We start from the raw sequence: 23,848 nt of genomic DNA, 5'->3' as shown, positions 1-23,848 counted from the left end.
ACAAACATACTACCAGATGCTCTTTCATTTTTCCCCCAGAATATCTCACCATTACTCCTCTTCTTACTCTTTTCTAGTTTGACTTCCTACCTTGAATCTTCCCCCATACCTTCTTCCATTATTGCCTTTATCCTATAATTACTGCTCAAGAATTCACAATCCCATATTTGCATAATCTGTACTTTTAGTTGCAAATAACTCATCTTTGGGGTACCCACTGAGGAACTGATGTCACATGGCAAATGACTGCTTGACGTGAATTAAGACATTTACCATGCCCTGTCCACTGCTGCTGCTACTAGATACCAGAACATGTTTTACTTTTTAAAAAATACTTTTATTTTCCCCAGTTATATGTAAAACAATTTCTTACATTTGTTTTTAAAACTTTGAATTCTTGAATTTTCTTCCTTTCTCCTCATATTCACCCCTAAAAAGACATATGTGACATTGTGTGAAACATTCTTTAAAAGTCATATTGTGAAAGAAAACATCTTCACACACAAACAAACATGTATACATACACACAAATTTTTTATGGAAAATAAAGTTTAAAAAATATGCTTCAGTCTGTATTCAGACACAATTAGTTCTTTCTCTGGGTAAGTTCTTCAGAATAGTCCTGGATCATTGTATTGCTGAGAATAACAAAGTCATTCACTTCTTAATATCACACAACATTGCTAAGTATTGTACAAAGTACATTCATGGAGAACTTTCCAGGTTTTCTGTGAGCATCCTGCTCATTATTTTCCATATAACAACAATATTCCATCATAATTAATCACCACAGTCTTTTCAACCATTCTCCAATTGTTAAGCATCCTCTCAATTTTTATTCTCTGCCCTGAGAAGATAGCTGCTACAAATATTTTTGTACATATAGGTCCTTTTTCTTTTTTTTCTTTAAATATTTTTGGTGTTTCATGTCTAGTAGTGATATTGTTGAAGTCAAAAATATAAAGCCCTTTAGGAATAGTTAATTTTTTATCACTTATTACTTGGGTAATTTTTCTTTTTAAAATATGACTCAGTTCCCTATGCATTTTAGAAATAAGATACTCATGAGAGAAATTTACCAATTACTATTGCTAACTGTTATTTCCCCCTATTTATTCTATTCTCTCTCTCCTTTCACCCTGACCTTTCTGAGAAGTGTTTTGTTACTGACCACCCTCTCGCCCAACATGTCTTCTCTTCTATCAGTCTTTCCCTTTCCCAAAACCCTTCCCCTACTACTTTCCTATGGGATAAGAAAGATGTCTATGCCTATATTGAGTGTATTTGTTATTTCCTCTTTCAGCCAATTCTGATGAGAATAAGGTTCACTTACACTTGTTTATCCCTCTTTTATGGAAGATAATTTAGGCCATCTCACCTTTCCCTTTCTCATTTCCCCAGTATAATTTTCTCTCACCTCTTATTTTTATTTCTTTAGATATTATGATCAGATTCCTTGCTGTCTTTGGGAGGGAGGAAGTAAGGAAGAAAAAAAATCAAATTCAAAATTTTACCAAAATAAATGTTGAAAATTATCTTTGCATGTAATTAGAAAAATAAAATACTATTGAGAAAAAAAGTTCCTGAACTTGACCTTAGCTCTCAAGAAAATCATTTAGTTGATTCCAATTTAACTGGTGCATTAGCAGCCTTTTATGAATATAGTGAACTTCTTTTCCTTTGCATATGCTAAGGTCAGCTACTTAAATAGTCTTTTCCTCCTCATCATAGATATTCTCAGCCCTTTAAACATCACTAACATGCCAAATACCCACTCTGGCTCTTGACCATCATCCATTTTATATCTTCCTGCTTTCAGATAGAAAAGCATTTCAAGAGAAAGATTCACAATTGTGCAGATTTTGTTCATTAGAAATTAATGTTTATAACATTTAGCTTGTCTATTACTACTTCTTTTTAATTTTCCCTTGAGTATTCTATGACATAATCTCCCAAACAGCTAGCTTTCCCAGATCTTCTTTGCCCTCATCAAATTCCAGGCCCTTTCCTCTGTCCTCTATCTCTTTAGGTGATCTTCACATCTGTTTATATATTTATTTTATCAATCAATCAATGTGCAAAATATTGGCAAGTATATATTATGTACCAGCCTTGAAGTAACTACTGTAGATAGAAAAGAAGGCTCATTTGCATCCTAAGCTAATACACAGGATTGCATACTACTAAAGGAGAACATATAAGTTGCTTATTCTAGCTTTTAAAGTTTTTCCCATTCTAGTTCTAATCTATGTTTCTTTATTCTTATGTTTTTATTTTTATTTACACTGCTGAATTCTCTCCATTCCTCTGTCCCATCCCTCACCCACTGAAAAGGCAAGCAATAAAATACCCATCATACATGTGAAGTTATGAAAAAAAGTATTTACACATTAGCTACATTGTGAACAAAAAAAGTAAGAAAAATAAAGCAACCAAACCAAATGCATACATACATGTGATTGTATCTGTCTGTGTGTGGTGTAGTAATTAAAATATGCTAAGCACTAATAATATAAAACAACAGTGAAAGAGCCCTGAACTCAAAAATCTTACATTTTAATGGGTAGTTAGTTCATAAAACAACATTCAACCCTTCAATCACTAATTTGCAACCACAGAGCTTAGAGGGGAAATGGGGTTAGTCTTACCACACTCAAATATGTCATTATTCATGCATATTTTAATAATATAGGAATTTAATAAAAATGGCTATGCAGTTTTAAAAATGTCAAATGATTGATATATATATATATATATAATCATTTATATATATATATATATATATATCAATCATTTATATATATATCAATCATTTTATATATATATATATATATATATATATATATATATATATATATATATAAAATGAAAAAACCCTACCATAAATTGTGACTATGTATGTGATTTTTCAGGCTGTTTCTAGAGAAAGAGACTGTACAAACAAGTTATAGAGGCTGAAATTCCTAGAAGAGAATGGCAGAAAATGTGTGCATAAAGGAAGGAATGAATGTTTAGACCAAGATTGCTCATACCATCAATTGCACCAGAAGATATACAATGCATATGACACTTTACTTTGACAAAGATCTGCTATTCTCTCATGAAAATAAGCATCAGGAAGTTTGAAATTCGACAGTTATTATGAATTGAGACAGTTTTCTGTGTTCTCTCAGCTTCTAAAGGAATAAAACATGTAGAAGCAAACTTGAAATTCTTGTTATGTTCAAAATGTCCCTGATATTTCAAATAAATTAGAACAAATTCGTATTTTTAAAATATATGTCATTGTACTTCCTATTTACTGATAGACATCAAAATGAATAGTTTCCAAATGCCATTAACATTTCTTTACTACATTTTCCAAGTTCATTACTCAAATTCACTATTACTGTTTCATTATTATCGCTCTTACCAGTAATTCAGTTGTATGATTTTTCATGATCCCATAGATCATGTCATGCCAATATTATCTATTTCTTTTTCCACTTGATTAAAATAAATAGAGGTTAAATGACAAGCTAAAAATATCTGAGACTGTATTTGCACTAATGTCTCTCTGACTCCAGACTCAGTATGTTATCTATCCACTAAGTCTGTTAGCTGCCTCTTTCCTTAGCATCTAGCTCTTTCCTTATCACTTATAAAATTTTTCTCTCTAAGATCTCCAATGTCTACTTTTGACAATATCTCAGCATCAAAACCTCAGTTTCCTTTATTTTTTCAACCGTATTTGATATCTATTACATTAAAAATTTACTTCCATAAAAATAAACTTTCCTTTGAAAGTTTCCTTAAGTCTTGCAATTTTTCACATCCTCCTTTGGTCAGCCTCTGTCTAATTTGCCTGAGAGGCATTCTAAGTCAGACATATAATTGGAAATAGAAAGAAAGTGCCTTACCTTCTTTTTCTCTCCTTTGTAAACTATGTTCCTTGCTATGCCTGATCCTAAATCTAGCTCTAAGTTTTGCTCACAATGATTTCTTAACAGGCATATAGCATAGTTCTTGGCTGATGGAATTCTGCTGCATTTCAGTAATGGATCTAGTTGACTCACTGTAGAATGAATATACCAGTTTATAAAGCACTTTGGAATGAAAGCCTTGTTGTAAATATGAGATTGCTATCAACTCCATCTTTGTCTGGGCACTATAGTATAGTACAAATAGACATGGTTGACCCTGGTAATAAATGACAAGTTTTTAAAGCAATGCACCATTTAAAATCCCCAACCATAGAAATATGTTTCCTTCCTGACATTTAAACAGCAAACTAATAAAATTATTTGTGCTCTCTTGAGAGAATTTTTTTGGCTTGAATAATTTATTTATATGTGTTCTTTATTATGCATTGAGAATAGAGCTAGAGGCAATATGAATTATTATGATTGGCGATCACATTTCAGTAACAGCTTCTCTTTCAGACCTAAGAACTCCAAGTGCACATATTGAGTTTATTTTTTTTTAAGCTTGTGTATAATTTGGTTCCCTGCAATTAGCAAGGTCATGGCCTCAATTAAAGTGCATTTTTAATGTATTTCCCAGTTTTCAAAGAGAAATGAAAAAAATGTCAATACAATAAATAACTTTGAGCAACAACAAGAAGATACGAAGAAGATTGATTGTATATAGGGTGAAAGTAAGAGACGAGAGGTGGATGCCATAATATTCTAATGGTAACCTCATGATTTGAGGATAAAGAAAGGAACTTCTTCAGCATGTTGAAATTGACTTCTTTAGCACACATGTGCAGACAAGGAAACATCTCACAAAGAAAGGGCAGGCATAGAGAGTTTATGGTCTTCATCACTAATAAGAAATCCTTAATTAACTATATCATAGATATTTTTTGTAAATTTAAATTATGTAGGTGAAAACTAAACAAATGTTGATTGTTGATGAAGATACAAAGATTATATTCTTGCAGGATTTTAGTATTGGCACCACAATTCATATTCTCTGTATTTTCCTCAATAGCACATTCTTTCACATTAGCTGAACAAAAGTGGTAGAAAACACTCAAGAAACTTAGGCAAAATCATCTTTAAAGTAGGACAATGTGTTGCATCAAATAATATGGATGATGATTAGTTAATGAGGGGAAAATAATTGATATTTTTAGAAGTTTAGAAATAATAGCAAAAATAAATAGAAATTATTTATATAGTGGATTACTATTTGTGTGTGAAATGTATGCAAAACACAAAAATATTTCCAGGTTAAGGAATGGGTAAAAGAAATATTTAAAAGTAGTATTGCAATTAATATAGACACTCATTGTTATTCTCCTTTTATTTTTTTACAAAACTTTTTATTTTGGAAATACATGCATAGTTTTCAACATTCTCACTTGCAAAATCTTATGTTCCAATTTGTTTTATCCTTCCCATCCCCCTACCTCCTCCATTAGATAGTAAATAATCCAAAAAATATTAAACATGTTTAATTCCTTTAGTTCCAGGGGTTGAGTCAAGATGTTGGAGTAAAGTCAGGAAGCTGCTTAAGCGCTCCCAGTTTCCCTCAGAAGTCACATAAAACCAAGCCTCTCAACAGTCTAATGAAATGAAACCACACTACAATTCAAGATAGGCTGGAAGGAGTTCAAGAAAGGTTAGTTTCACTAGGATGAAAAGGGTGTTTAACCCAGCTCAGAAAGACTCTGGGAAAGCCAGTGAGAAAATTTTAATCACAGCAAATTAGTTCTAACACCCTCAGCCCTGGTTCAGTAGAGGAGTATATTGGTGGGGCAGCTTCCAGTCCCAGCTCAGAAGGCAAACTAGGAAACATGGCTGTTTCCTGAATACAGCAGGCAAAGTTACCCACTGCAAACACAAGGGATACCTGTGCTCAAAGCCAAGGCTCAGAACTGAATAGGAAGCTTAGGATAGAGTCACCTTTATCCTAGGAACAGAACTCCACCTTGAAAATAAAAAACAAAAATGCAACAATATCGAAAGAAAAGGAAAGAAAAGGAACAAGAAACAGAAAAGGACCTTGACCATAGAGACCTACAATGGTGACAGAGCAGACCAAAGCATAAACTCAGACAAGAACAGAATGTCAATAGAAGAAATGTCAAGGAGTGAGATAAATTGGTCTCAAGCCCAAACAGACTTCTTGGAAATGCTAATAAAAGACTTCAAAAGGCCAATAAGAGAAGTAGAAGAAAAATAAGAAAAGAAATGAGTTAGGGATACATGAGAGAAAAAATCATATATTAAAAACTAGAACAGGGCAAGTGGAAACCATTGACTCTATGAGACAACAAGAATCAGTGAAACAAATTAGAAAGAATGAAAAAAAATGGAAGAAAATGTGAAATACCTCATTGAAAAAACAGCCAAACTGGTAAATAGATCTAGAATACACAATTAAAAATTATTGGCCTACCTGAAGGTCATGACCACAAAAAGAATCTAGATAGCATTCTTCAAGAAATCATTAAGGAAAACTCCAATATTCTAGAAACAGAGGGAGAAATACTTATTGAAAGAATTTATCAATCACCTTCAGGAAGAGATCCCACAAGGAAAATGCTAAGGAACATTGTGGTGAAATTCCAGAACTATGATATCAAGGAAAAAGTACAGCAAACTGCCAGAGAAAAACAATGCAAATATCAAAAAGCAACAGTCAGGATCACACAGGATCTGGCAGTTTCTACAACAAGGAACAGAGGGCCTGGAATACCATACTGCTAAAGGCAAAAGACCTGGAATTACAAACAAGAATTCACTACTCAGTGACATTCAGCATTTGACTTTTGTGACTTTTATGGTTGAACTCTGTTCCTGGGATAAAGGGGGCATTGTCCCAAGCTTCCTGGTAGTTCTGTGATTGTCCACTGGATATTGTTACAAAGAATTTATTGGTGACTTTTTATAGTATAGGGTTTTTTTTTTTTGCCTTTTTTTTGGTCAAATGTAGAAAGAAAATCTACATAACAAGTGATTTGCGATAAAGCAGTAAAGTCCTCAAATATAGTTACTTTAAAATAACAACAGCAATGTTTTATATGGAAAGACTAAAGAAATAGAAACAGTGAGATATAAAAATGAAACAATGTTGAATATTATGAAAAGGTGAGTATTTCCAATTGAGCTATTAGTTTTCCACTGTGTAAGGGAGTAACATGGCATGTTTGTACAAGCATGTTTATTTTGTGTTTGCGGCTTCCTTAGTGACCACTTCCCTTTATGGGCATAATCTTCCCCTTCAGACCCAGCAGGTGATTAATAATTAGAGTTCTATCCTTGTATACTTGCATAAGATTTTCCTCATTGATGGAGAGAATGATTGTTTGACATTGTGCTTCTGGGAAGATTGCATCTAGTCACACCTTAAAAGAAGTGATTTCTGTCTTTTGTCTTCAAAAGAGGAAAGAGATGGTTCCATGTAATTTTCAGGGAGAGACACGTAGAGGGACAGAAAGGCTTTAAAAAGATATCAACATTTAAAAGATCTGGAGCCCTTATTCCTAGTTTGTCACTCAAGAATGTTTGAAGAATTTCCTCTAGTGAGCCAAGATATCTAATCCCCAATATCTTATTTACTCTATATATTATCTGGTATATTCTAAACCATGTTATTTTACTGTTTTTTTTGTTATTTCCTTGGATATGTGGGTTTATTAATGATTCTATTTTTATGTTGGTGTTTATATAACTAGTATTTGGTGGGAAGGGAGTTAAATTTTTTAATATCTCTTGAACATTCCTTCCTTGTCAAAATATATTGTTTATTGAAGTGGCTTCAGCCTAAAAAAAATCTATTCCCTTAACCTAGCAATATTTGAAGAGGCAGGATGATAGAATTATAGTTGGTTATTCCCTCTCTGAGGAGAGAAGAACAGGTCAATCTTATGACCTCTTCTTTTACTTTCCTGCAAGAAAGAATAACTCCTCCCTCCCCCCCTTGGAAAGAGCGAGATTGCAGAGATAACTTTTCAAGCTTCTTCAGTCCTCATTTAGTCAAACACATTTAGACGCAAACTTACATGGAGAGTCCAAACAACCTATATTTATTCACCCCAAGTACTATAGTATTTAAGGGTAGTAGGAATACTTGTTCCTGAGAATTTTTTTTCATTTTCCTTTTAAAAATAGACTATTACCTTTTTGTTGATTATCTTCTTGTAATCACAAACAAAAGTTTTGACAGCATTAACTTGGGGCAAATAGGAATATACCCCATTACTTGAAACTTTTCTTATTCTTGTCTTTCAGTTTCTTACCTTGTTGACAATATTCAAATAGATATAACTGATATAGACTCCATTGGCTATTCAGAGTTTTATACATAAACACACAGATAAAAATAATCAGTCCAGTTTAAAGGTGTGACCATTTTTAAAATGACCAAAGTCCTTTGCCACAAAAGAATGAAAAGATCAGGGGAAATCAGAAGTAGCAAAGTTATATTTTCTTCAATTTAGTTCTCTATTAAAGAATGGAGAAAAATCAAAGTATTGTAAAAGAAAGCAGGTGAGAGATTCACTGACTTGGTTGTTATTGTCATTTTTCAATCATCTCTGACTCTTTGTGACCCCATTTAAAATTGTTTCCTGGCAAAGACACTGGAGTGATTTGCCATTTTCTTCTCTAACTCATTTTAAAGAGGAAAAAACTGAGCAAATGTGGTTAAATGACTTGCCCAGTCTTATAGTTAGTAGGTATGTGAGGCCATATTCGAACTTACAAGGAGGAGTCTAGAACCAGAATTGAATCATTTAGTTTGCTTCTTTGCCTTTACTCCTCCAAGAAGAGGGTTAAGGGAGAGTGCAATTGTATACTTAATAATAGTTCTGTTTCTTTTTTGCTAGTCAATGATGAACTCTGCATCTCTGTCTCTGATTTCTCTGGGCATTGAGACTTGCCACTATTGATCTGTACCTGAGAGCCCTCAGTTAAACGAATAATGTCAAAATTTAACTTGTAACCTCCAGCAGAAGCCATGCTCTGACTGCAGCCAACACTATTCTCCAACATTCATCACTTCCAGGTCTTTGTTCTTCTGTTTGTTTTTTTGAGTCAGCCACTTGCTTGGCTACTTCCTCCCCACATCAATACATTCCCTTCAAATTTAAGATCAATATTATTTCTTAAATGAAGTCTTGGAGCTGTATGGTGAATATATGGCAAAGTTACTTTTTCACTCAAAGTTAGCTCCATCCCATTTCCTTTCCTTTTTTGAAGAATTCCAAAAAGGTGAGTTACATTGAGACTGGGAGATATATAAGGAATATTTTTATCAATACAAAAATCAATAGAAAGTAAAAGATTGAAGTTTATCAAAGGGATGATTCTTATAACAAAGTCCTGAAAGAGATAGAGGGGGATAGCTAAAGATTATTGGTTCTTTCCTGAAGTTTATGAATATTTTTAAATGTATTTTGATAACTGTTTTTGGAACTGATTTCCTTTGCAATTCTATGAATCTTGTTTTATACAAATAAAAACCAACAAGTTTTGCACATTGCTAAAGGGTCCTTGACATATATTCAAAATATCATGGAGGTATGGGAAATTGTGATATTAAAAAAAATTAAGCTTAGTACAATTGTTGTCAGAATCTGTGACAGTAGAAGTAGAAAAAATGGGTTTGCAATGGAAATAAATAAAATCAGTTTAATTTTTTTCAGATTTTTATTTCAGAAATGATTATTGACCTACAGACAGGCTCCAAGAAAATGGGTAGGGAGGGTTAACAAGGTCTGATACTTAACAAGGTGGAAATGATATAAAGTCAGGAGGTTCGAGGATTATAACCTAGCATCTTTGAAATCATTGAAGTGGATAATCAAAGGGTCAAGATAGGGTCAAGAGGTCCATTAGGGCAAGAAGAAGTGATTATCCAATGATGGGATCAGACTTCCAGGCAACAAACTTCAATTTCTGAGTGCTGTATATTGCTCCTTCACAATAAATTAACCCTCTGTGATAAAGTGAACAGTTCCATTTTGGACCCCTTCCAAGGATGCCTATTTTATTAGAAATACAAGAAAGACAAGATCTTACCTACTAGTTTACTGATCAGTGAGGACATTCTTATAAATGAACTTCCATTATAATTTACATAGTAATTTTCAATCAATATATTTTAATATACACAGTTTTGTGCATATACATGCTTATTTATTCATATATGACAAATTTTCAACTCCCATGCTCATATGCATATATATGAAATATCACCTAAATATTACAATTTATTGGAAATTATAGTTTGTTAAAATTTTTACACATTGATGTCTAATTTATTAAGTGTCATGAAGTTGGAAAAATTATTTGTCATTGCCTATCTCTGTCCACTTATACATATATGGTAAAATAATTTCTTCCATTACTAGACCACGTGGTATATTTTTAAATTGTCTTCTAGGGAAAGCTTAAAGAAGGTAACACAGTTTATGACAATTATCAAAATGGAAATCTTCATTAAAAAATAACCATCTTATGCCTACTTTCTGTTCTGGTTAATGCAACATCATTTATTTTTAAGAAAAGAAGAAATACTACACAAATATTAGACCTAACACAAATACAATATTTGCATAGAATGTCCAGAAGGATGGCAGGGTAGTTATTCTTGACATAATTTCCCTCCTTCAAAATAATAATAAATGTGCCAGGTATAAATAAAATTTCAACAAATATCTAGAATAGGAAATATATTCACCAAATTTGAAGACTTAAAACAACAGAAAGATTCCTTAATCCATTCCAATTCATCCCAGACCAACAATGAAACCACCCTCTGGACATCTTTCCTTCATAGCAGGGAACCAGTTTATCTTTCCCCATCAGTGCCCTTGAAAGAGGGAGATGATTGAACTTTCCCAGGACTTCATTGGAAAGCTAGACAAGATGCAATCAAAAGTGTAGAACCAACTCTAAACAAAGAGGATTCTAAGCAGACAAAAGAGTGTTAACATTCTGGATTTATACCTTTCTGGTTTTTTCCTTTCTTCTACAATACCCTAGTGCTTGCAAGAACCAATCTCAACATTTTTCACCTCAATTGCAGGAAAGAATTGAAATTTTTATGCTTGTTTGGCCTGGACAAGAGGACTTCATGTCAATGACTGCAGTAGAAGCTGAAATTCAGGGCACTCAAAATAATGATAACTTCTCAAAAGCGATGAGGAAAATGACAAGTTCAAAAGAGATAGGGGAAGCTTAAGCACAAAACAGATAACCTAGCAGTGAGACTTATAAGGAAAGAATGGAAAAAATGGATAAGGTTTCAAAAAAGGCAAAAATGGCAAGAAAATATTAATTAAATAAATTTTATCATGTTTTATATTAGGACAAAGTTATTATTGTTTTGTGGTTTCTCATTCATCAATTAATATTCAAGATAGTTAAAAAGAGAGAGAGAATCAAATTACCATCCATTGAACAAAGCCTCAGTTCCTTGATTTCTTTTTAATTTTAGTTTTTTTAAGGAGATAATGGTAAATGGAGAAGAATGACACATTTTAACAAAGGGAAGGAGAAACATAATTAAGTCAGAAAATGTCCTGTAAAGACTAGAATTGAGACGTGTTGAGGTGATTTTTTTCCATTTCTTGACCAATATGCAAGGTTGTGGAAATGCAGTGTTTAAAAGGAGTATGGAGGATGATCTGGGTGAAGAAGAAAAAAATGGGAATCTCAAACAAGAAGAGAAAATACTGATGCAGGATTTTGTTTTGACAGAAAAAGGGAAATGCATCAAGGAACACATAATAAATTTCAATCATGACAGGTGGGCAACTCAGTAGACTTCCTGCCTCAAAAGAAAAAAAAAATATTAATTTCAGGATTTCATTCCTATGCTTTCTCACTTCCATAGTTCTCAAGAGAAAGGAAACATCATTTGAAATAACCAATGCAGAAAAGAAAACATGAATCCAAAATGTAGAAACATAGGTATTAAAATCAGTATTGGTTACAAGGATTAACTTTTATATATACTGCACCATTTCATTCACAATATACCATTTCTAGGACTGAGATTCATGAAAAGATAGTCTCTCAAAGGATAATACAATGAATTCAAAGGGGGGATAGATTTGATCTGTAATTGTTTTATTGGTTGAATTGGACAGTGGAGGAATCAAAGTTTATTTCTCTAAAGTTTAGTTAAATTTAAGCAAATTAACTTAAATTAAATAAAGTTTACAAAAGCTCTACTTTTTTGTACAATGAAGAAAATATTTTAAAAATATATTAAAAAATAAGGTACATGATTGTGAGGCTATATTTCCTATTATACTAGTAAAAGAAGAAATAAAAAAGGTTAAAATTAAACAGTTCTTTAAAATTGATTCTATTAATGAAAATTAATTTGAGAAAAATGTGTGCATGTTGTATAGATATTTTTAATCCTTTCCAAACCTTCCCTGAGAAATATAACAAATGACTGGTATAAAATTTCACAGTTTTATTTTTAAAAAAGCAAGGATGGTGAGAATGGTCTGTGAGGAAAAATAGTTAGGATTAACCTAATATTTATTGTACAGACCTGCTATGAGCCAGAACTCCAAACAAGGTGCTAAATCAGTGGAATTGATAGAAACAATGGTTATTTAGCATGGTGCTTAACAGTTCTCTAGTTCAGTACTTGCACTTAGTACTTACTATAGTTTTACAAGATTCATACCTATGATAAGAGACCATATAAGCTGGGACAAACTCAGCCAGAATCAGAACTAGGAAAGACCAGAGAAGTAGTGGCAGGCTGTCCTCCTTCACTTCTCTACTGAAACCTAGATCTGGAAGGCCTCTGGAAAAACTAACCAAGCCACAAGTGAAGGAGACAAGACTTTGAAGGAGACAACAAAGGATTTGGACTTTAACTCCTGGCACTACTTGTGGTGATTACTGAACTGAAACAAAGACTGTCTCCAGAGACCCCAAGGAAACCTCAACAGAGAATATTACATTTGAAAGAGAATATTACACAGACCAAATATACCTTTAAAAAAAATCAGATGCCTACAAAAGAATTTAAGGAGAAAAACATAACTTTTAATCACTATAACCTTCCATTTGAATGTAGTGAACTTCCTAAGAATACTGGAAGAGATTGGTAGAAAAGATTAGAAAACAAAATCCAATATTTGTCTACATACAATATATTAAAAATAAGAACATAGAAGGGGAGAAAATGATGATTTGGAAAAAATGTACAGTATGTCAAGATATTTTAACAATATGAGAACAGTGTATGATTTTAGAAAGTACAGTATTAAAAGTGTCAGAAGAGAGAAACAAGTAAAACATAATGTGTTTAAATGAACTTTTGATAATAAATAAAGCCATTCATGTATTTATGCAAAATATTATAGCACCTAAAATGACAAAGGAAAAAATAAATTGAATTCCAAATGACACTGCCAGTATTACAACAGGTGAGGAAAGTTTAATGTTTTGTCCCTCAGATCTGGGTAAATCTATTAGAAAAAAAATAAAAAGGAAAAGAAAGTTATAAAGATGACTGAGAAAAATATATTTAAATATTTATTACATTTCCCAAATAGGAAACTTAAAGAATATTTAGACACACATATAGTATGCATGTCTTTACAAAAATAAATTATGTATTAGATTCCAAATAATGCATAAATAAATATAAAAAGATAGAAATATCAATTCCTTTACAGATTGTTATGATAAAAGGAAAATTAATACAAGGAAAAAAAAAGATACATAGACTTAAAAGTGAATAAATTGGCTAGATAGCAGATCAAAATCAAATTATAGAAATAACTAAGATAATAACAATGAGACAATAGACCATAATTTCTAGAACAGTATTAAATCTTGGAGGGGAAAAAAGATCTCTGAAAAAGTATTTTAAGGAATTAGAAAACAATCATGAAAATCCAGTAATTGAACATGAAGTTAAAAAGTATAAAATCAAATTTATGACAAACACAACATAAGACATCTTAAAACTGGATGATAATGATAAAATTAAAATCAACAAGTTATATAAAACTGACATGCATTTTTGAGCATCAGAATTATAAACAAAAAATATCCTAATGATTAAAGGAATGAGAAAAAGAGAGAGGGGAAGAAGACAAAGAAAGATGGGGAAAAGAAAAAAAATGAATTGACAACATAATAAACTTGAATTGGGTGTATTCATTACAAAGAAGAATAATCATTATAAATTACTATCCACAATTATATATTGGGCAAGTTTACACTTAGAAGTAAAGAAATGAATGAAAATCATTTTTTGAAAAAAAACTGAAATAGCTCATTTATGAAAATAGAAATCTTCAAAAATCTCATAAAAACAAAATGAATAGCTATATATATACCTGTACTAATAGACCTCAAACCAAAATTTCAATAGAAATTACTATTTACAATAAAAAATTTTTCTCAGCCACTGAGAAAGCATTCAACCAAACTCAAAGCATATTTAAATAGCACAATTTTAGGAAAACAACAGAATTACTCATAAAACCACCACTACCATCACCACCAAAAACACCAAAATATGAGTCTATCTAAGTACAGATATCGAATACTTTTAATAAAATAAACACATCACACAAATAGGTGAGCAGGATATTTTATTTATTGAAACCATTCATATACAGACAGAAATGAAAATGCATATTGTGTATGTATATATTCTTATATATATGTCTACATGTGTGTGTATCAATTTATATACATAGATAAATACATATACTTATATCATATGTACTTATAGGTAGATATATACATATGCAAATATACAAAATACACATATGTAATGTGTATGCGTGTGTATGTATGAAAGCTTCTATTATTTTGCAGTGGAAAAACACTAGCTGTACTTTCCCAGAAAGTACATCAATAAAATAATGATGTACCTCCTACCTGCTGCTGTTATTTGATTAAATTCTGGGAATGCTAGTTATACAAATAAACAAAAAGGAGAGAAAATAATGGTATGAACAACAACAAAGATAGAAAAAAATCTATTTGTAAAAACCATGATGGATTACCTTTTAAAACTCAGAAAATGATTTGTAAAATTTATCTGGAGAGTAGCTTTAATAAAGTAACAGGATTGAGAATATAAACAGAAAAAAATCATCAGTTTTTTAAAAAACAGTATTAACAATGAAACAGTATGAAATCTAAGACAGAAAATTTACATTTAATATAATTTCAAAGTGAATAAAAATGTCTGAAACTCAAGACTTCCAAAAATGCATCTATCACATACCCTTTACTGAAATATTTAAGCTCTCTTTGGACAAAGATATTTAAATATATATATATATATATATTTAAATATATACTGGGAAAGGTATTAAGGATACAAATATATATAGACAGGAATTATTTTTAGATTATATTGGAAACAGAGAGATAAGGAATGTCCATATTTGAGTTGCATAAAAATAATAAATCAATAAAATTAAGTATCTTTATACTGCCTAAGTTAAATTGCAGATTTAATACTATGCTAACCAAAGTACAAAAGGATTATTTTATATGTTGGGATAAAATGATAAAAGTGATTTGTGATGCCGAAGTATACCATCAAAAAATGGATGTGCAAATGAACCTCCCCCTAATCCTTCCTTAGGTGGGACATTTTGGTAATAAGAATACAACATATTCTGTCAGACTTGTTCGTTGTGTTGATTGCTGAACTCCTTTATTTTTAAAAAATCTTTTTAATAAGGAATGGTTCTCTGAGTAGGTGAGAGGGGAAAGAAGAAAATGCCAAAAGATAATGAAGTAAAAACAAAATCTATCTATAAATAACATAGGAAAATTAAGAAGAAATAGAAACACTAATCAATGAGAAAAACTGAATAAACAAGCCACAGTTGCAATTGAATATAACAATTTAGTGTTTGATAAATTAATTGAGTGACATAAACTACTCTAGTAAGAACTGTATATATATCTATATCTATATCTATATCTATAGATATATATTAAAACTGCTGGAAAATTTGGAAAGCAATTCGATAAAAAAAATGAGTTAACCAACCTCTTGCGATATATATTTGAATAACCTAAATTTGAATATGTAATATAAATAAAATAATTTCCCCCCCAAAACAAGTGAATTTTAAAAAAGGGGAAAAAAAGAGGGAGGTGTTGTTGCAAGATATAATGTCAATTTAAAATATAAAAAATAATTTAAATTTAAACTACATAAAACTTTTTAAAGCTTATTCATTTAAAATAATAAATTAAAATAGATGGAAAAAAATAAATTCTTGAGTGAGAAAATATGCATACAAAATATTATTGATCCAAAATAATTACATGGTTGGCTTTGAAGTCAGGAGAACCTGGGATCAAATCTGCTGACCAGCTAACTGGACATTAATAATCTTCTCAGTGATCTAAGTAGCTCTTTAAGTCTATTAACTTCAGGTTTCCATCTAATTAGTAGATAAAATTTCCACAAGAATTCCTTATATCAATCACATTAATACAGGGAATAGTCATATCAATGGAGAAAATATGTTGATGATGCAAGTGATATCTGAGATATATACAAAATTTGAACAAATACAGAAGAAAATATATCTGTTTCCAACAGTGTCTGACACATAAGTAACAATAATTTTTTAAATTATTGGTTGACAAGCAATTGGTCAAAAGGTATAAACAGTTTTTAAAAGAAATATAAACAATAAATAACTGTATAAAAACTGCCCTGTCACTCTAAAGGAAATACAAATTAAAATGAATCAAAAGGTTTATTCAACACTCAGAAAATTAGCAAATATGATTTAAAAGAAAAAATAAAGAGTCAATGTTTCTGAGGTTTTGTGAAAACAGGAACATAAATTGATTTCTGGTGAAGCTGTGAATTAGTCCAACCATTTTGAAAAGCAAATTGGAATTTTTTTGATAAAATTCCAGACATTTTGTTCAAGGGTATGCCTTTTAGCCATATACTTGACGAAAAATTTTTTTAAAGAAAGTATATATGCATATATCTATATTAGATAAATAGATGATAGTAAATAGATTTAAAGGATATTATGTGCATTTATAAAATCAAATTTTATGCTTGTTTAAAGATATATATTTCCACTTATTATAATGGAATTCAACAAATGACATGAATTTGATATGACATTGTTGAGCTCCTCCCAAAAACTGACATAGCAGCAATTCAAAAAAGTAAATAGTCCAATTGAATGAATGTGGAATTCAGTAGTAATATATATATGATTCAAGTAATGTAAGTGAAAAATACATTCAAAGGAGTTGAACTTTGATTAACTATAATTGCTTATTTTGCCCAGAGAATAGATGAGGAAAAATTCTTTCTGACTAGAGTGGCAAGGTACTATAAGTGGGGAATTTTATAAATAATTGTCACAAAAATTTACTTTATCAATCTTTTTTTTTTATTACAAGGAAAGATTCAATTACTTTGGCTATATCAAGAAATGACCATAACATAAAATAAAGGGTACCAATAAAACTTTTCAAAATATGCATTTAAAAGGGACTAAAATATTCAAATTCCCTATATTAATAAGAAAATAAACTGGTGTTGTATCAAGAACACTCAATGTAGACTCAGATATCTTGTTTGAATCCTGACTTTGCTCTAACTGGTGAGTTAAGCTTGAGTAGTCAGTTCTTCATAACAGTTACTTCAAGTGTAAAAAAAAAGTACTTATATTATGGACTTGTGAGAATCAACTGAGATGATATATGTAAAGAATACATAAATATGAATTATTATTATTAAACCATAATTTTATTTCAAATATTCTTGGGTCTTTAACAATAAATGATAAAGTTATGGCAGAATGTGGCTATTGAGCTCCAAATTCGTCATATCATTTTTCTTCCTTAACTGGAAAGGCTTACGATTGAAAACTGTCAATCATTTAACAGATAAAGAGGCATAAATAGACCTTCACACTGTCCACTGATGTATGGGAAAATTTATCATTTGTCCGGGCACTCTGGAGAAATCCAAGATCCTTGACAACAGGCCATTTGTAACTTGACTAACCTTCATAGGATATTATGCCAAATTCTTTATCACACTTTGAAGGATAGCAGACATCTATTCAATTTTGAACTTATGTATTAAAAAGGTGACAAAAATACTTGCATTACATTTTTTTCTGGTGTATTTTATAATTTTGAAAAAATTGTCCATTGTAATACCAAGAGCAGGCACAAAAATTTGTTGTTTCACTATTCTAATCTTAGACATTCACAGAATTCAGCAAGAACCTTAAATTTTTGATGTTGTTTACTTGTTTACTTTTTGCTATTTTTGTTTTGTTTTAAATTTTAATAACATCAAAGAGTTCAATCGCTATTGTAATTCTTTCTTTCTTTTTGTTTATCCTTCTTCCATTTCCTCTTTATTTTCCTTCTTCCCTTTTCTCTTTATTTTCCTTCTTCCCTTCCACCCCTCTTTCTTCCTTGCCTCTCTTCCTTTCTCTTTCTCTCCCTTACTTTCTCCCACCCTACAATTCTTTCTAATTTTCTTCATAAGTGTTCTGAAGTTGTGATTATACATGACATTGACCAGAATTCTAAAGTTGCTCAAAGTAGTTCTCCTTTATACTGTCATCATTATAGAAACTTTTCTTCTTCTCATTTCATTGTTCATGTTTGTGATCTCAGATTTCTTTTAATCTATTCTTTTATTAAGTTCTTTAAATGTTGTATTACAAAAATAATATTTTATTAAGAATTTCTTCCACATTTTTCAGCCTTTCCTCTATTGATGGCACTCATTTTTTCCCATTTCTTTGCTACAACAAAATAGTTTTCCTACTGATATTTTTTGTACATATAATTTTTCCTCCCTCAGTTCAGTCCATTTTTGGAGGCCTATGACTATAATAGAGTCACTAGGTCAAAGTGTTTTAAAATTTTAGTGACATCATGATCTAAATGGTTTTAAATTAATATTTAAAATAAAGTACTTCATAAATTGATCAACTGCAACATCATATATCAGTTTTCCTATAGACTCTCTAAAAATTATTGTTCGCACTATTTGCAAATTTGTCAATCTAATAGATGTAAAGGGCAATCTCAAATTTTTTTAATTTATTTTTTCCTAATTTGTTAATTACTTGGACTACTGTGATGTGATTGTTATTACTTTTTTTGAGAGTTACCTCAGTCCCTGGGACTACTACCTAGTCCGAGTCCTTCAGAAATTTATATATTGGAAAATGGCTCTTCTTAAATATTTAAATCAGCTCCCTATATTTATTGAATTTCAGAACTTTATTAGAGAAATTTGGTTTTAAAAAAGCCTTTCCCTCTCTCACTTTATGATTTCATTTTTTATTTCTAACAGTTTTACATTTTTGAGCAGAAGGTTTAAATAATGATTTAATGTAACCAATAATATGTAAAATTAATGAAAAATTAATTAATTTGTTGTTTTAATATGCTAAATAATGTATGTTTTAATATGTGGCTTATAGCCACAGTAGAGCAGGTACCTTTCTCACAGCTTCAGGGCAGAAAAAAAGTGCTTATGGTCCCACAAACATACTTCTCCTTTGATAAAAACACCTTTAAAAGAATTTTAAAATTACAAGGCCCTATAAGGATCTTTAAAAATAGCTGTCCAAAAATCCTGAAGCTTAGGACATTACACTATATATACTGGAAAGAGAATTCTATTTTAACAAAGAGTTGCAAGCTGAGTAATAGGTTGGGAAGATAAGCAAACAACAGAAAAATATTCTGACCATAGAAAGTTACTATAGAGAACAAATAAAAGATCAAAACACACATTCAGAAGATAACAAAGTCAAACTTTTTATATACAAAGCTTCTGAGAAAAATAAAATAGTCTCAGGTCATGAAGATGTCAGAAAGGATTTGAAAATTAAGTAAGAGGTGGCAACTAGTTGGTATAGTGGATAGAGTACCAGCTCTGAAATCAATAGGATCTGAGTTCATATCTGGCCTCAGACACTTAACATTTCCTGGCTGTGTGGCCCTGGGCAAGTCATTTAACCCCAAATGCCTCAGCAAAAAAAAAAAAAAAAAAAAAAAAAAAAAAAAAAAAAAAAAAAAAAAAAAGAAAAAAAAAAAAAAAAAAAAAAAAAAAAAAAAAAAAAAAAAAAAAAAAAAAAAAAAAGAGAGAGAAAGAGAGAGAGAGAGAGAGAGAGAGAGAGAAAGAATCAACTAAGAGATATAGAGGAAAAATTGGGAGGAGAAATGAGAGTGATGCAAAAGGAAATGCTAAAAACTTAAAAATCTAAATTAGTCAAAGGGGAAAGAAGGTACAAAAACTCACTGAGGAAAATAATTCCTTAAACAGTAGAACTGAACAAAATGGAAGCTAATTATTTCATGAAAAATCAAGATAAAAACAAAACTAAAACAATAAAAGAAAAGAAAACCATGTGAAAAAATTCATTGGAAAATAGACCCGGGAGAGATCATTTTTAAAAAGCCATAATCAGAAAAAGTGAGCCTGGACATCATCTTTCAAGAAATTATTAAGGAAAATTATCATGATATTCTAGGACCAGAGGAGGATACACCAATCACCTCCTGAAGGAAATCCCAAAATGAAAGTTCACAGGAATATTATAGTCAAACTCTGGTACTTACAGGTCAAGGGAAAAAAAAAAAAATTACAAGTATCCAAAAGAAACAATTCAAGTACAGTGGAACCCAAAAGTCGGGCTAATATAACATTTAGCAGCTTCTATGATAAAGGACCAGGAGACTTAGAATAGGATATTATGGCGTGCAATGGAACTGAGATTACAGCCAAGAATTACCTACCCAGCAAAACTGTGTATAATCCTTCAGAGCAAATGGTGGAAATTCAATGAATTATGAGATTTTTAGGCACTTGTGATAAAAACAGCAGAGCTAAATGGAAAAACTGATTTTTAAATACAGGACTCAGAAGAAGCATAAGGAGGTTGTCAGGAAAGGAATATTATTAGGTACATGATAAGGTTTTCTGTTTATATTTCTACGTGATTCATAAGAACTTTTTCGTTATAGAAGTAGTTAGAAGGAGTTTAGATAGCACAAATGGGAGATGAATATGAAGGGAGAATATCTAAATTAAATAATACTAAATTAATAAATGAGAGAGGAATGTACCAGGAGAAAAAAAATAAAGAGGTGGGGGCACAGATTATATGCCTTAAAAGAGGTAAAAAATGGGCAGCTAGTTGATGTAGTGGATAGAGCACCAGCCCGGAGTTCAAATCTGGCTCAGATACTTAACCCTTAGTGGCTATGTGACCCTGGGCAAATCACTTAATCACAATCACCTCAGCCAAAAAAAAAAAAAAAAAAAAAATCCAGAAAGAAAGAAAAAACTTTTAAAAAATTAAGGAGAAGAGAAAAGGAGCGGGAGAATGAGAAAACTTACTCTCACCAGAATTGGTTCCAAAATAACATACATACTCAATATGGTAATAGAAATCTATTTTGTTCTGCAGGAAAATAGTAGGGGAATGAAATATAAAAAGGGAGTAGGGTAATAAAAGATAAAAGGCATATTACAGGAGGGAGTGATCAGAAGGAAAATACTTTTGAGAAAGGACAGGGTAAAAAGAAATAGAAAATATATAATAAAATGGAGAAATAGTTGGCAATAGTAATTGAAAAAGGAATTTTGAAGCAAGTTCCTCTGAGAAAGGCCTCTTTTCTCACATGTACAGAGGACTGAGTGAAAATCATAAAAAGCTTAGCAAAAATTTTACAGTTTTGAAATTTCAACTTTAATTAAGTTCCTGGGAGAAAATCATTCCCAGAAGGAGCAAGACAAAGATTTTTTTACCTTTTCCATCTTTTCTATTGGTCATATCATTTTGGAGAAGATATCTCTCTGAAACAAAAGCAACCAATCAGGAGCAGAGAGCAATGCACTGAGAACAAACAAAAACACAGAGTTGTGAGTAAGAGTAAGACAATGCTTTTTTTTTTTTTCCCCCTGAGGTAATTGGAGTTGAGTGACTTGCCTCAGATCATACAGCTAGAAAGTGTAAAGTGTCTGAGACCAGATTTGGACTCAGGTTCTCCTGACTTCAGGGTTGGTGCTCTATCCACTGAGCTTCCTAGCTACCCCAGACCATGCATCTTTTAAAAAACATTCTTTCTCAGAATCCAATAAAGGGTTATTTCTGATGAGAACTTCATGAGGACCACATAAATGTATCTCTGTGTGTGCATAAACATATATGTGTGTATATTTGTGGATGAGGATTACTGGGATGTACATACATATTTATGTATATAGATACAAGTAAACATATACACATGCATATGCATATACAAAAATATGTGTGTATTTGTATGTGTATGGGAAATCAAAAGGACTTCAAGTACTAAGACTTATGAGATATTCATTTGCAACATTTATTCTATGAATCTTTTTTGAAAGAGAGAGAGCTTATTTTTGTTTTTGATTTATGTTTGTTTGTTTTTTTTTCCTCCAGGGGAGATATTTGGGATTAAGTGTGTAATGCCAGAGAAATTGAGAAAGATAGAGATTAGAGAACAATTTAATAATGGAGAGATTTACTGGGACCAAATGGATCCATGATTGGTCCCAGGGTTGAATGAGCCTATCGTCTCAAAGAATCCAGCTGTGAATGTCACATACAAGATTCTTTTTAGGGTAACAAGAACAATGACATAATGGAGAGGTACCTAGATGGGGATGACTTAAGGGGGAAGGCACGTAGGAAGACATAATGGGAAGTACAGGTGAGACTCCTGATATTCTAATGATGTCTAAAATGGATAAAGACCTTTATCCCATCAAACATTAAGAGGGAATGGTTATAACCTGAGGTAGAGTAACTAAATAGGACAATTAGGGAAACTGGGTCAGGACATTAAAAGAGTACTATGGCACAATAAGTGCATGACCCAAGTGAATGGTTTTATCAGGGAAGAAGAAAGTTAGTCTAAATCCCTATTCAGTGGATTTTTGCATAAAACCTATATGAGATCCAGAAATTATGTAGGGTTTCATATTTAGAAATTAAGATGAGGAAGAAGAAGGATCCAGAGTGGAAGCTTTTAAAATACAGATAACTGGGCAATTACCGAATGAGTAAGTGAGTGACAAATAACACTCCTTGGCAGAGAGTAGGAAAATGAAAATGCCCCAAGAAATGAAAATGAAAAAGAAAATGCAAGAACTAAAGATCAAAGTCTGGGCTTTCTGAAGAGAGAAGAGGATAAAAAAAGAATAGAACATTTCAATTATTTCCTTTCAGTAATTAGCAAATATTTATTCAAACTAACTTTTCTAAAATTATATTCAAGTAGCAGAATACAAATAAAATTAGGGAAATCAAAAACTTTCCTTTATATTAGCAACAAAATTCAATGAGAAGAGAAATCTCACTTCAGAATAAAATGACTCTGGGAGTCATTCTACCAAGATATACTTAAGATAATAAAAATAGTTAAAGAAACACTTGAATCACTAAAGATGTGTGAATAACTCTTGGTTGGGTTGTGCCACAACTATAAAAATGTCCTAACTAAATTTAATTTTAAAATTCATTGCCATATTAATCAAATTATCAGTTACTTTATTAAAACTAGACAACTAAAACAATCTTTAGAAGACAGAAAAGACAAATAATGACAAGGAAATCAAAGAAAAAAATGGAGGGAGAGAAGGGCTAAGACCTAGTCACATCAGAACTCAAAGTGTCTTTCAAAACAATTATCAATTCTTAGGGCTCCTGATGGGACTACTTCTCTAGATCTCACTAGCAATTCTAGATTAGGTTCTCAGAGTACTGTTCTCAGAGTACTAACCTAAGGAATGATTTGTGGTACTATTAATAACAAAAATCCACTGAGCTACTTTAACTTGATTATCAATCAAT

This window comes from Sarcophilus harrisii, chromosome 4 (assembly GCF_902635505.1).
Source record: "Sarcophilus harrisii chromosome 4, mSarHar1.11, whole genome shotgun sequence".
In the NCBI taxonomy this organism is placed as follows: domain Eukaryota; kingdom Metazoa; phylum Chordata; class Mammalia; order Dasyuromorphia; family Dasyuridae; genus Sarcophilus; species Sarcophilus harrisii.
The sequence above is the reverse complement of the archived record's forward strand: the minus strand, read 5'-3'. Positions refer to the sequence as shown.